The sequence below is a fragment of the Equus asinus genome, chromosome 10 (assembly GCF_041296235.1).
Source record: "Equus asinus isolate D_3611 breed Donkey chromosome 10, EquAss-T2T_v2, whole genome shotgun sequence".
NCBI classification, from domain to species: Eukaryota; Metazoa; Chordata; class Mammalia; order Perissodactyla; family Equidae; genus Equus; species Equus asinus.
Window position 1 is genome coordinate 83,173,468 of NC_091799.1, and position 12,991 is coordinate 83,186,458.

General features: G+C 39.8%; 1 pseudogene; it reads left to right on the forward strand.

The window, feature by feature from the left end:
* The first annotated feature begins 2,853 nt into the window (after window positions 1-2,853).
* LOC106827213 (NADH dehydrogenase [ubiquinone] 1 beta subcomplex subunit 3 pseudogene) lies at window positions 2,854-3,138 on the forward strand (annotated as a pseudogene).
* The last annotated feature ends 9,853 nt before the right edge of the window (window positions 3,139-12,991 follow it).

Here is a 12,991-nt window from a genome sequence, read left to right on the forward strand (position 1 = left end):
GTCAAATGCTTTCTCTGCATCTATTGAGATGATCATGTGATTTTTATTCTTCATTTTGCTAATGTGGTGTATCACGTTGATTGATTTGTGGATGTTGAACCATCCTTGCATCCCTGGACAGGACACTAGTTATCTCATTTTTACTCTTGATAGCAGAATTATTTTACATACTTGAATCAAGGAAAACTTTTATCTTTGCCTTCACCTTCCACATCCTGTAAGATCTTAAAATCCTTACAGCAGGGTAGCTCTGTTGGAGACAGAGCAGGTGGATTATTTTGAAGAGGTGGTAATCTGAGAGCTCAAAGTAGCCCTTCATTCATCCAATTAACCAACATTTTTCTAAAGAAGAAATACAAAAGGCCAATAAGCATATAAAAAGATGCTCAACATCACTAATCATTAGAGAAATACAAATCAAAACCACAGGGCTGGCCCAGTGGTGCAGCGGTTAAGTTCACACATTCCACTTCCGTGGCCTGGGGTTCACCGGTTTGTATCCGGGCTGTGCCACTGGGCCAGCCCCTATACATACCTTTTTAATCCAGCAATTTTATTTCTAGGACTTCATCCTGAAGAAATATATATATATATTTACACACATACATACATATACATATATACAAATTGGAACTATCCAATAATTGTATTTTGGTGAAATATTTATTCTTGGTGCATTTATACTGTGAAATGTTGTTACCTAGTGATAACCACCATTAATAGCTCGATGCTGGTTAACCCTAGGTAATAGAATGATCGGTGATTTTTTTTAACTTCTAAAAGATAAAATTTTGTTGCATTTTTAGTTGTGTCCTGACAGGTGATTTTTAATATGTTCTTAACTTTTTGACGTTTCCTGAATTTTTCACAATGAGCATATATTGTTTTCATATTTGGAAGAACAAAAACTGTTTCTATTTTATTTTGGAACAAATAGAAATCAAAAATATAGTCCCAGATAACTTGACAGAAAACCCAGAATTCAATCACAAGCAATGTCATTTCAGGTCATTCTAAATACTATTTTGTCTTTAAAGAGAATCAGAGCTCCATGAGGGAATGGCAGAGTCCAAGGCTGGGGCAGGGAAGCACCAGACGAGCCAGGAACACAGAGCATCTTGATGTACCAGAAAGTAAGGAACTGTAAAAACAAACAAACAAAAAGAGATGGAGGTATGTCCGAAGGATACAGGAGCTAGTAGCTATTTTGAACGAGAGCCCACTGGCCAAGTCGAGGATAATTTTTGAGCTAAAAATAAATCAGGACAGTAAAGGATTATAACTTATTGAATAAAATAGGAATCAATCAATTCATACTGATAACAAATAAATAAGTAAGCAAATAGGGCTGAGGAAGGGAGAGCTCTTCCTTACTGTGAAATATAGATGGATAAGTGTGGAGGGACGGGTAAAGTTGAAAAATCATCATTTTGCAACCATCATAGTAAAGAATGGTTTCAGCAAGAAATAACAGAGATTGCTAAATCTAGGGAGGGAACGTTTGATGAGGAACGGGATATTTACTCAATCCTAAAGTGTCTCTCCACAAATTGCTTGCTAGTTGTCAGGGAGACATAGTAACTACACAGTGGAGAAACCAGGCAACAGCTGGATCAGTAGATGAAAATTAACCAACAAGAGGCAGATTGACATGGTGTGCTTCCAAATATGATGCCCTGGGAAGAACGTAGCATCTCTTCTGTGGTATTCTTGCAGGGAACCCGTAACCTGAATCAAGTCATGAGGAAGCACCAGGCAAGTCCCACCGAACGTTCTACAAAACAACTGGTTTATGTTCTTCAAACATGTGAATGTAATGCAAGACGAAGACGTAGTAAGGAACTGTTCCAGATTAAAGAAGATTAAAGACACATGACAATTTAATGCGTATGTGACCCCTGGTTGAAGCTTGTACTAGAGGGGAAAAACGCTATAAGGAATTTTATTGGTATAATTGACAAAATTGGAATGTGGATTGTAGAGCAGGGGCTGGCCCAATGACGTATTGGTTAAGTTCACACACTCCACTTCAGTGGCCTGGGGTTCGAGGGTTCAGATCCCGAGTGCGGGTTTTCACACTGCTCATCACGCCATGCTGTGGTGGCGTCCCACATACAAAACAGAGGAAGCTAGGCACAGATGTTAGCTCAGTGACAATCTTCCTCAAGCAAAAAGAGGAAGATTGGCAACAGATGTTAGCTCAGGGCCAATCTTCCCCACCAAAAAAAAAAAAAATCTGGATCGCAGAAAAAAGCATATATCAAGGTTAAGTGTTCTGATTTGATAACTATTTTGTGGTTATGCAAGAAAATATACTTGTTTCTGGAACTATATAATGAAGTATTAAGAGTATAATAAAGACATGATCTATATAACCTCAAATTGTTCAGAAAAAATAAACAATTACAGAGGGAAAGAAAGAGAGAGATAATCAAATAAATGTGATAAAATGTAAAAAAAAAGATTATTCTGGATAAAGGCTATATGAGAGTTCTCTGTAATTTTGGCAACATTTCTTTACATTTGAAATTATTCAAAATAAAAAGGTTACAAATACACATAGTTATAGTCCTGGCTTGGTATGAATTATTTTATCCCTTACATACACACACACACACCCCTATACACACTTACTTAACTGAGATACTCACAGGAAAATAATTCGTCTGGGGTAGGTGAAGAGCAAAAGGGACAATTTTGGAGTGTTGTGGTCATGTCCCCCAGCTCTTGCTTAATGGAGGACAGGACAGGAAGGGGAATAGACCATGGTAATGGGTCTCAGAAATGGAAAATGGTGCCTCTGGCTGGAGAGTTGAATAGCAAGTGTCCTGAGAGGTCAGTTTGCCGTCGGACATGGCCCATGGACATGGGCATGAACATGGTCATAGTAAAATGGAACTTCCAGATAATAAACGATGAAAGATACAAGGAAGACCACTAGAAACTGTTCAGGAGAAGCTGGCCGCACAAGGGCTAAGGGACCCATTGGCCACAATGGATCTTGGAGATACATGGGCTTTGCAAATAATATTTCCTTCTTTGGTGCATTATTAAAAGAATTCACATGGGGATTTGCTGCATTTGTGATAGCTACAGGAGCTGAATATTATCTGAAGAAAAGATAAGGAGCATTACTGAAGATAATACCTGGAAGTATCTTTGTGGCTTCTTAACTCTCTTATAAAAATAAGATTTCTTCACTGTTAAAAAAAAAAAAAGGGGGGGGTCAGCCCAGTGGTGCAGCAGTTAAGTGCGCATGTTCCGCTTTGGCGCCCCAGGTCCACTGGTTTGGATCCCGGATGCAGACATTGCATCATTTGGCAAAAGCCATGCTGTGGTAGCTGTCCCATTTATAAAGTGGAGGAAGATGGGCACAATGTTAGTTCAGGGCCAGTCTTCCTCAGCAAAAAGAGGAGGCTTGGCAGCAGATGTTAGCTCAGGGCTAATCTTCCTCAAAAAAAAAAAAAAAGAGAGAGAGAAAGAAACAGAAGATGGTGGGACCTCCTTGTTTACAGCACATCACTTTGTTACTCTCATTTCTTTTCCCCCCGACAAAACACTATGCACAGTGGTTAGATCACAGTGGCCAGTGCACACGCTGGTGCTTCATCTCCTTCGTTTCAGCCATTAAATCCTATTGGCCAACGAACTGATTTCCTCGATCTCATCTTTCTAAATCTTAATTCCAAACCAAGCTCTTGTTCAGAGATTCAAATTTCAGTTCAGATTGCAATGGCCTTTATAGGTTTATTTTTCTATTGTAAACAACAACAAAAAACCTCTATAGTTTTGAAGCTAGACAATTTGTCAGTAAACAAACAGATCACCATTGAGAAAGGAACTTTTCTCCTGAGGAACAAGGGGGAGACGTCTGTGGTAGTTGGAATGGGATCGTAACACCCCTCAGGAGTTATCGTTAAGGATGGAAACACATCTCAGAATGGTAGGTCCTTGACAAAGCTGTAAGAAATGCTATGGCTTTACTAGCACCGTAGGTGGAATACAATTCAATTATGTAAGGCTCATCCAACAAGGATTTATTTATATTTAGCTTTGCCTTTGAAACCTCCCACTGGCCTGGCCTTTGAAAAAGGCAAACCTAACCTATTCATTTTCCTGCTTCCCTCCTCAACCCTTATTGAGACAAATAAATAAAAATAAAACTGGTAGGCCAGATCAAAAGGCTGGATATGGCTGTGATTTACACCTGGCTAAATGCGCTTCGGGAGAGACATTAAGGTTTCAATGTCATGAGGCACCAGTTAGTACAAGGAGACAGATTTATCTGTCCAGGGAGAGGCCAATGGGAAACAGTAGTTAATGACGCTTCCAAGAGTCCGCGCTGTTCATCCCAGGGTGGGCATCTACAGTGGGAGAAGATGGCTAATTTTATTTGAAACTTTGTAAGTTTATGTTACAGGCTTCTTTTCTTTTATTTTAAAAGCATGTATTTATAATCAAGTATTAACTTTGCCCAAGAAACTGAAAATAGTAGGGGTACCACGTAAGGTAAGCATATTTCAAGGCCATCTTTAATAAGAAGCTCTTTGGGAGAGCGAAATTGCTTTCCAATTGCTCGTCTCAAATTCTAGGTCTCATTTAACCACAGCTTCTGCAGCTTAATTTTCCTGACACTGGAGTCTTTTGTTTCCTTAGTGAGTAGCCATTCTAGAATGCCTTGGGAGAAGTCACTAAAGAACCAGTCCTTAAAGTCAAAGGAAAAAGGATGGCAGAGAGTGTGTGAGTGTTACATCAATTGGGGAAATTGGGACATGAGCTGCTTTGTTCATCAATTCATATTCAACTTAAGACATGGACTCTATCTTACACAGATGCTTGTACAAGGGGATTTATTGCAGCACTGTTGGAATAGTGAACATTTAGGAATAAATTAAATGTCCGTCATTACAGAATTGATTAAGCAAATTGTTTGCCCACACTGTGAAATACTTCGCAGCCATTAAAAAGGATGAAGTAGAGGTAAATGCACTGATATGGGAAGATCCCAAGACGTATTATTACGTGGGAGAAGCAACTTACAAAACAATGTATACAGCCTGACCCTTTTACATTAAAAATCTGTGTAATATACGTGCATGTGTTGCATGTAAATGCATAGAATGGGGATGAGAAGGATGGCCATCATCCTACTAATTTGGAGGAGGGACATGTTGACCTTAAACAAATACATAGCCAGTTATTTCTTCAGGAAAAATGGGTTTATTTGGAATCGTTAAAGCATTGCAATTCCAAGTCTGCAACTATGGCAAGCCATGTGCAAGGCCCCAGCAGCAAAAGGAGAAGAAACTCTTTCATAGAGGGGAAGAGGAAGTTGGGAGGGCTATTGCAAACAAGAGTCCATTGGAGGAATTAAGAGTTAGATGTGCAGAGGATTTTCATTGGCTGAGTTGTGACAGCTTCCCATTGGCTGAGCTCGTTGCCTGTCAAGAAGAGAAAGTCTTTCTTCTTCCTGTTGGGCTCTGCTATGGGGGTAGGGCGTAGAGCATGAAAGCTCCCCTTTTTGGCCTCTAACTTCAGTTTAATGAGGTTTCTGTTTATTAATTTCCATAGACATGAAAATGAGGGTGAGGATGAAAGGTGACTTTTAGATTTTGCTCTCTAGAATTGATTCTTGTTTGAATCTTTTATCATAAGAATGCGTTCATGTTACTTGTGTAATTTTCAAAAGATCATTTGATGCATTCAGTGGCTCCTGAAAACAAGAAGTACTAAATGTATAATATGTTGAACCCCTTGTGTGGGTAGCTCTTTGGCATCTGACCTCATCCTCCCAAACCCCTCATGCCATTCAAGAGCTAAAAACCAAGAAAGAGGATTTCTGTGACAATTCCTCAAATTCATGCTCAGGTCAGATAACTGGTTTGACTTTTTTTGTCCTACCCTCACAATTGGAGGGTTCTCTCCCTGTCTCCTGAGAGCACATCTACTTTCTTTCTTTTTTTTTTTTGGTGAGGAAGATTGGCCCTGAGCTAACATCTGTTGCCAATCTTCCTCCTTTTGCTTGAGGAAGAGCTTTTGCTTGAGGAATATTGTTTCTGAGCTAACATCTGTACCAATCTTCCTCTATTTTGTATGTGAGATGCCACCACAGCATGGCTTAATGAGTGGTGTGTATGTCCACATCCAGGATCTGAACCTATGAACCCCATGCCACCAAAGCAGAGTGGGAAAACTCAACCACTATGCCACCAAGTCAGCCCTCTACTTTCTTCTCTTCATGACTACTGCATTCACCTGTTTATTTTTCTCAGTCAGGCTGCCACTGGACCTTGTGTCCACTGGTGACTTAACTCTTCCTATCTAAAGTCTCTAGCCTATTTGATGAGTGTAGGGTCAGTTTTCACTAAATTACTTATTTGGATGAGGGATACTGATGAATGGTTCAGAGTTCTAATGGAAGTTAATGATTCTTCTTGATTACTAACTTGGTTGTTTTATCTCAAGATGAAGCCTCTGAATCTAAATATATACCAGACTCTGTTCTAGAGAGGTTTGAGCCAAGGGAACTCTTCTTACCCTGTGTTTCAGTTATCTATTTCTGATAACTCTTTCAGTGATCTGTTTCTCACATATTGATGCTTTCTTTCTGCTCCACATGGCATCGGCTTGGACAGCTCAACTAAATGGCTGGAGGATTCACTTTCAAGATGGCTCACTCACATTGTTGGCAAATTGGTGCTGACTCTTAACTGGGAGCTCAGTCAGGTTTGTGGTCCAGGAGCCTCTGTTTCTTTCTAGTTGGACCCTTACACAGGATGCTTGGGTTTCCTCATAATATGATGGCTGGGTTCCAAGAGCAATCATCCCAAGAGAACAAAGCAGATGTGCATGATATTTGAATGGCCTACCCTCAGAAGTTACACAAAGTCAATTCCACCATACCTTATTGGTTGAGGCAGTCTCAAGGTCTACTCAGGTTCAAGAGGAGGGGATATAGACTCTATCTCTTGATCTAGGGCAGATGTAGGCCAGCTACTGTCCACACCGGGTTTTAGAGATGGCATGGATAGAGCTGATTACTGGATCTGAAGTAGAACACAATAGCAGTTCAGTGAACATAAACACTGAGAAACTGATCTTCCCAGATCTTCCTCAATCAGGTCTTCATAGTTTAGTTGATAATGACTTTTCCAAAACCCAGAAACACTTACCTTCAGATGCAAATGCAAAAAGGATAACAATTGAAAAAACCTAACCAAACGACTTAAAAAAAAAACTCAACCCAATTTCAATGTCAAATTTAGATTATTTGTTACTTATTTACATTTTGACTTATCTAAACCTCTCTTTCATAAGAGAAGGATAGAGAGTTAATTCTATCACACTATCTCATTTATTAAGTAAGTGGTGCAGGGTAAAAGTTTACTGGGATTTTGAGTTAAAGAAGATTAAGATTATTAGGAACATTACTATGTCAGCTATTAAGATAACTTTCTTGCATCCTCATCTTATTTTGGTGGGAAGAAATAATCCAGTTGAAATAACTTTTATTTTTATTTGACTAAATTTTAGCAAAATTAATGTTTCGTATATGAACCCTGTTGCTTTTTCATGTAGTTTAAATATACTCAGTTCAGAAGAGTTTTCCCTATTCAGTTAAAAATTCATTTGGAATATTTTCTGCATTTTGTTTCTGAATTGATGGGATAGGGTTTTGGTGGTGGGAAGGTAACAGTGTAGGAACCACCTGGAAGGAGTTCCCCACTTCAGGAGGGGACAGAGCAGAAAGCTACTTAGGAAATTCTATGTCAACTGGGGACGGTGGCCATGGGCAGTTGGCAGGAAGTCACTGACATAGAGCACTTATAGAAACGAGGCTAAATGAAGTGAGGTGGCAGTTGGAGAGGGAGATGTTTAGACTGGCACTGGGTAGAGTAAGCAGAGGTGGCTGTAAGTGAACATATGGATTAAATTTTGCATGGAAAAGCAAAAAGAGGAGTCAACACTCCCACAGAATAGGCAAATCTACAGAGACAAAAAGTAGATTTTGTGGTTGCCTAGGGCTAGCAGGTGAGGTAGAGCAGCAAAAGGAATGACTGCTAGTGGGTATTTTTGGGAGAGGGTGATGAAAATGTTCTAAAATTGTGGTGAGGGACCCACCCCATGGCCAAGTGGTTAAGTTCTCGTGCTCTGCTGAGGCCGCCCAGGGTTTTGCCAGTTCGAATCCTGGGTGCAGACATGGCACTGCTCATCAAGCCATGCTGAGGTGGTGTCCCACATGCCACAACTAGAAGGACCCACAACTACGAATATACAACTATGTACCGGGAGGTTTGGGGGAGAAAAAGGAAAAAATAAAATCTTTAAAATTGAGTTGATGGTTGTACAACTCTGTGACTATACTAAAAACCCTTGAATTGTACAACTTAAATAGGCAAATTGTGTGGTATATGAATTATATCTCAATAGAGCTGATATTTTGAAAAAGTAAATCTAAAATTAAATATCAATAAAAATACATATATGTGTAGATTTTTAAAAAAATATGATGCATAGAAAAAAAATACACCATCTATATGTTCATCACTGAGTCCCTATCCTGTCTTCCAAATCATGTACCCCTTTTGTTAGTTTCTTCTATACCTTTCCAGGGCTTTATTATTATTATTTTTATTTTTATTTTTTTTGAAGAGGATCAGCTCTGAGCTAACATCTGCCAATCCTCCTCTTTTTGCTGAGGAAGACTAGCCCTGAGCTAACATCTGTGCCCATCTTCCTCTACTTTATATGTGGGACGCCCACCACAGCATGGCTTGATGAGCGGTGCCATGTCTGCACCCAGGATACCAACTGGCGAACCCTGGGCTGCCAAAGCGGAACGTGCAAACTTAACTGCTGCGCCACTGGGCTGGCCCCTATACCTTTCCAGGGCTTTAAAAATGAATAGATAAGAAATATGAGGGGCCAGCCCCGTGGCAGAGTGGTTAAGTTCGAGTGCTCCGCTTTGGTGGCACAGGGTTATGCGTTTGGATCCTGGGCGTGGACCTGGCACTGCTCATCAAGCCATGCTGAGGCAGCATCCCACATGCCACAACTAGAAGGACCCACAACTAAAAAAATACACAACTATGTACGGGGGGCGCTTTGGGAGAAAAAGGAAACAAATAAAATAAATAAAAAAAAGAAATATGAATATGTGTTCTTTTGTTCTTCTCTTTCTTACACAAAAGGCAGCGTATTGTATAAACTGTTCTGCTCTTTGTATTTTTCTCTATACAATATGTGTCAGAGATCTTTCCAGATTAACATACAGAGAGTTCCTCATTCATTTCACAGTACTTGGTCTTCCATTGTGTGGATGTTCTATGTTTCTTGAATCAGACTTCAGTTGATAAACCTTTGGATGATTTCCAATCTTTCACTTCTACGTGGCTTCCTCATACTTTGCTGACAAGTCATATGGCCAAACTTGTCTATCTAATTGGTGAAATGGTATTATCACTGCGATTTTGATGTTTTTATTTTATTATTAATAAAGTCAAGCTTTTTTTTATATTTAAGAGCCAACTATATTTGTTTTTCTGGGAACTGTTTGTTAATGTTGTATGCCCATTTTTTCTCATTTGCCATGTGTCTTGACTTTGTGATATTTTTCCCATGGAAAAACTTTTGATTTTTATGGAATCAAGTTTATCAATTTTTTTTTTGATGGTTCTGGATTTGGATGATGGTAAGAAAGTCTTCTCCTCTCCAGTGTTAAGATAAAATCCATCCATTGTGTTCTTCTGGTACTTTTACGGTTTGTTTACTAGCTGTTTTGAAACATTTGTCAAAATAAAAAGTTGAAAGAAAAAAGCAAACAGCTAGCATTATTTAAGACCAACACTTATTAAGAATAAATCTAGCAACATGTAAAACTAACGTGAAGATATCTGGAAATAATAATTTATTGCATATAAGCAAAGATCAATTAACCACTTTAACAATAATAAACATTAAATGCCACTATATCTTTAACCAGTTAAAAAATGCTCTTGTATATGAGGGGGGATACTTTGTAATAGTTATCAGGTAAATCTCGAAGGATTCGAAGGTTTGACCTTTGCACAAGTCTAGAAAGGGACAGAGGTGGAGTCTATTTCCCTACCCATTGCATCTTGGCTTGCCTTGGGATTTACTTTGATCGATACAATGTGGCAGAAGTAATATTGTATGACTTCTGAGCCTTGCAGCTTCTCTTTGTCTTGGGATCAAACGCTGTGTGAAGAAGACTGGGCTAGCCTGCTGGAGACATATGGACTAGCCTACAGGCAGCACCAATCCCCACAGACATGAGTGAGGCCATGTTAAACCAACTAGCTCAAGTCTAGCTGCAGTTTGACTATGGCCATATTCATATACATACTCGTATACATACACATACTCATAACCCCATGTGAGATCAGCAGAAGAACAGCCTAGCTGAGCCCAGCTCAAATTGCTGAACCACAGAATAATGAACAAATAGTTGTTTTATTTTTTTTGAGGAAGATTAGCCCTGAACTAACATCCAGTGTCAATCTTCCTCTTTTTACTGAGGAAGACTGGCCCTAAGCTAACATCTCTGCCCATTTTCCTTTATTTTATATGTGGGATGCCTGCCACATCGTGGCTTGATAAGTGGTACATAAGTCCACGCCCAGGATCCAAACTGGCGAAACCCAGGCTGCCAAAGTGGAACCCACGAACCTAACTGCTATGCCACCCAGCCGGCCCCAAATAGTTGTTGTTTTAAGTCACTATCTTGGGGACATGGTTTGTTAAACAGCAATAAATAACTCATAAAAATGTTTTTCTGGAGAGTTATAAATTAAAAAAGATAATCTAAAATACTGAAAGATAGGTTAGATTTTGTTCATTAACTTGTTTATTCACATATTTTCCATCTCCATGCAGAAAGGATGCAAGACTGCTACGGTGGGCGGACCCTAAGGTGACCCCAATGATCTCTGCCTCTGGTGTTCATGCTTTTGTATAATCCCTTCCTCTTGAGTGTGGGCTGAAACTAATGACTGTTTCTAACCAATAGAATATGGCAACAGTGATGAGATGTCATTCCTGTGATTGTGGTACATTATATAAAATTCCATTATGCTAGCAAATTCACGCTAGAGATTCTCCTTGTTGGCTTGAAGTAAGCTGCTGTAGGGGAGGAAGACATTTCCTCTACCCTCTCTGGGTTCATCTGGCTGGAGAATGAATTAAATTCACATGAGACAGAATAGCAGGAGATAATTAAACAAAGCTTTATAACATGTATACATAGGAGAGGCTCAGGCAAGCTGAGCAACTCACCAAAATGGCTGAAGCCCCCACCTTAAATATCATATCCAGCTAAAGACAAAGGAGGATGTTGGGGGTGGGGGGTGTCAGTTACAGGAGGTTACCAGAAACAGGAATAAGATTATTATGCAGATTTAAGTCCTTGCCTTTGGCATTGATTAAGAGTTTCTAGAGAGAAGGTCATCCCCTTTCTTCTTCCTGGTACAGAGAGGGAGATATATTTATAGATGGAGATTTCCTTTACAATGTAAATGTCTCCTAACAAAGGGCAAGCAAGTTCCACCCCTCAGAGCCTCCTTCCCTGTCCCAGTTTATTAAAAGCAATCAGCCCCAAATAATCATCATGCCAAAGAAGCATATCTTGGGGTGGCCAATTCCAGGCCCCCACACTGCCATGTTGAAGAAGCCCATTTGTCAAGAAACTGTGTGCAGCCTCTAGGAGCTGAGGGTGGCCTTCAGCCAACAATCAATAAGAAACAGAAACCATCATTCTACAACCACAGGAAACGGGTTCTGCCAATAACCTGAGCCAGCTTGGGAGCCAGTTCTCTCCCAGCTGAGCCTCCAGATGAGAATGCAGCTCAGTTGACATCTTGACTGCATCCTTGTGAGTCCCAGAGCAGAGGGTCCACCTAAGCTGTGCCCGATGCCTGCCCCACAGAAACCGTGAGATAATAAATGTATGCCATTTGTTCCACAGCCTAGAAAACTAATACAGACATTCAGGAAGCTTCGGCATTCAATCCTGTGACAGGAAAACAACCTTTGTTCATAGAAGGAAAATTTGTGGTTTGTGAAAAGAGGAAGACATTCCACAGCTTTAGAAGGTCAATTCTTTCTCATCACACCATGATTTATTTAAAATTCTGGACAGGAGGGCATTTATTTTCATGGTTGACTCAGGAAGTAAGAATCATTCGCTCAGAGAAGGCGGGACAAGGAACAAATTAAATTTGTATACATGTGTAAGGGGTTATTTTGTAGGTAACGATGAGTAAGCTAGTCAATTTCCATTGAGCGGAGAAAAAGAGAAGGGACTTAACTGCAGCCAAAGGAAAGGTTTAGCCAAAGCCTAAATCTGAAGTAAATTCCAAGAAGATGGCTTTGGCATAAAACTTCCAATCATAGTAGAGACCCTTTCTTATAAGTCAGGAGATGCCTGATCTACACGTCAGTTGCTTTCCACATCCTGCCTCAAATAGACTAATAATTAAGGATTTATCTTAGATGTTTAGAAGACTTCCTGATGACCGTGGTGGAAAGACACTAAACTTTATCTTGTAAAAACATGAAATCTTGCCTCTCGAGACTTCTCGGAAAAATGAACAGGCAGTTGGTAAAGTTTCAGAATTGTGAATAGTTTGATCTTGTCGACACAGAATAACCAATAACCATTCTATAGATGAGAGAGAGAGAATATGAGTTTTACTTGAGCCATCATGAGGATTATAACCCAAGAAGGCAGTTTCCACAAAGGAAGAAAGCGTTTCAGGGAAGCATGGTTTTCAGTACAGTCATACCTTTTAGAACAAAGAACATACATTAAACACGCCCAGGACACATGTTCATCAAAGTTTCAAAGAGGCATTCAGTTCCAAATTAGCAGGTCAACATGACCCTGATGTTGGGGAAAAGGACTAATAGGGGCATTATGGATAGGGCATTTACTGACGTAGAGGGGAAGTCTGCATTCTCATCTTAAGAGTGC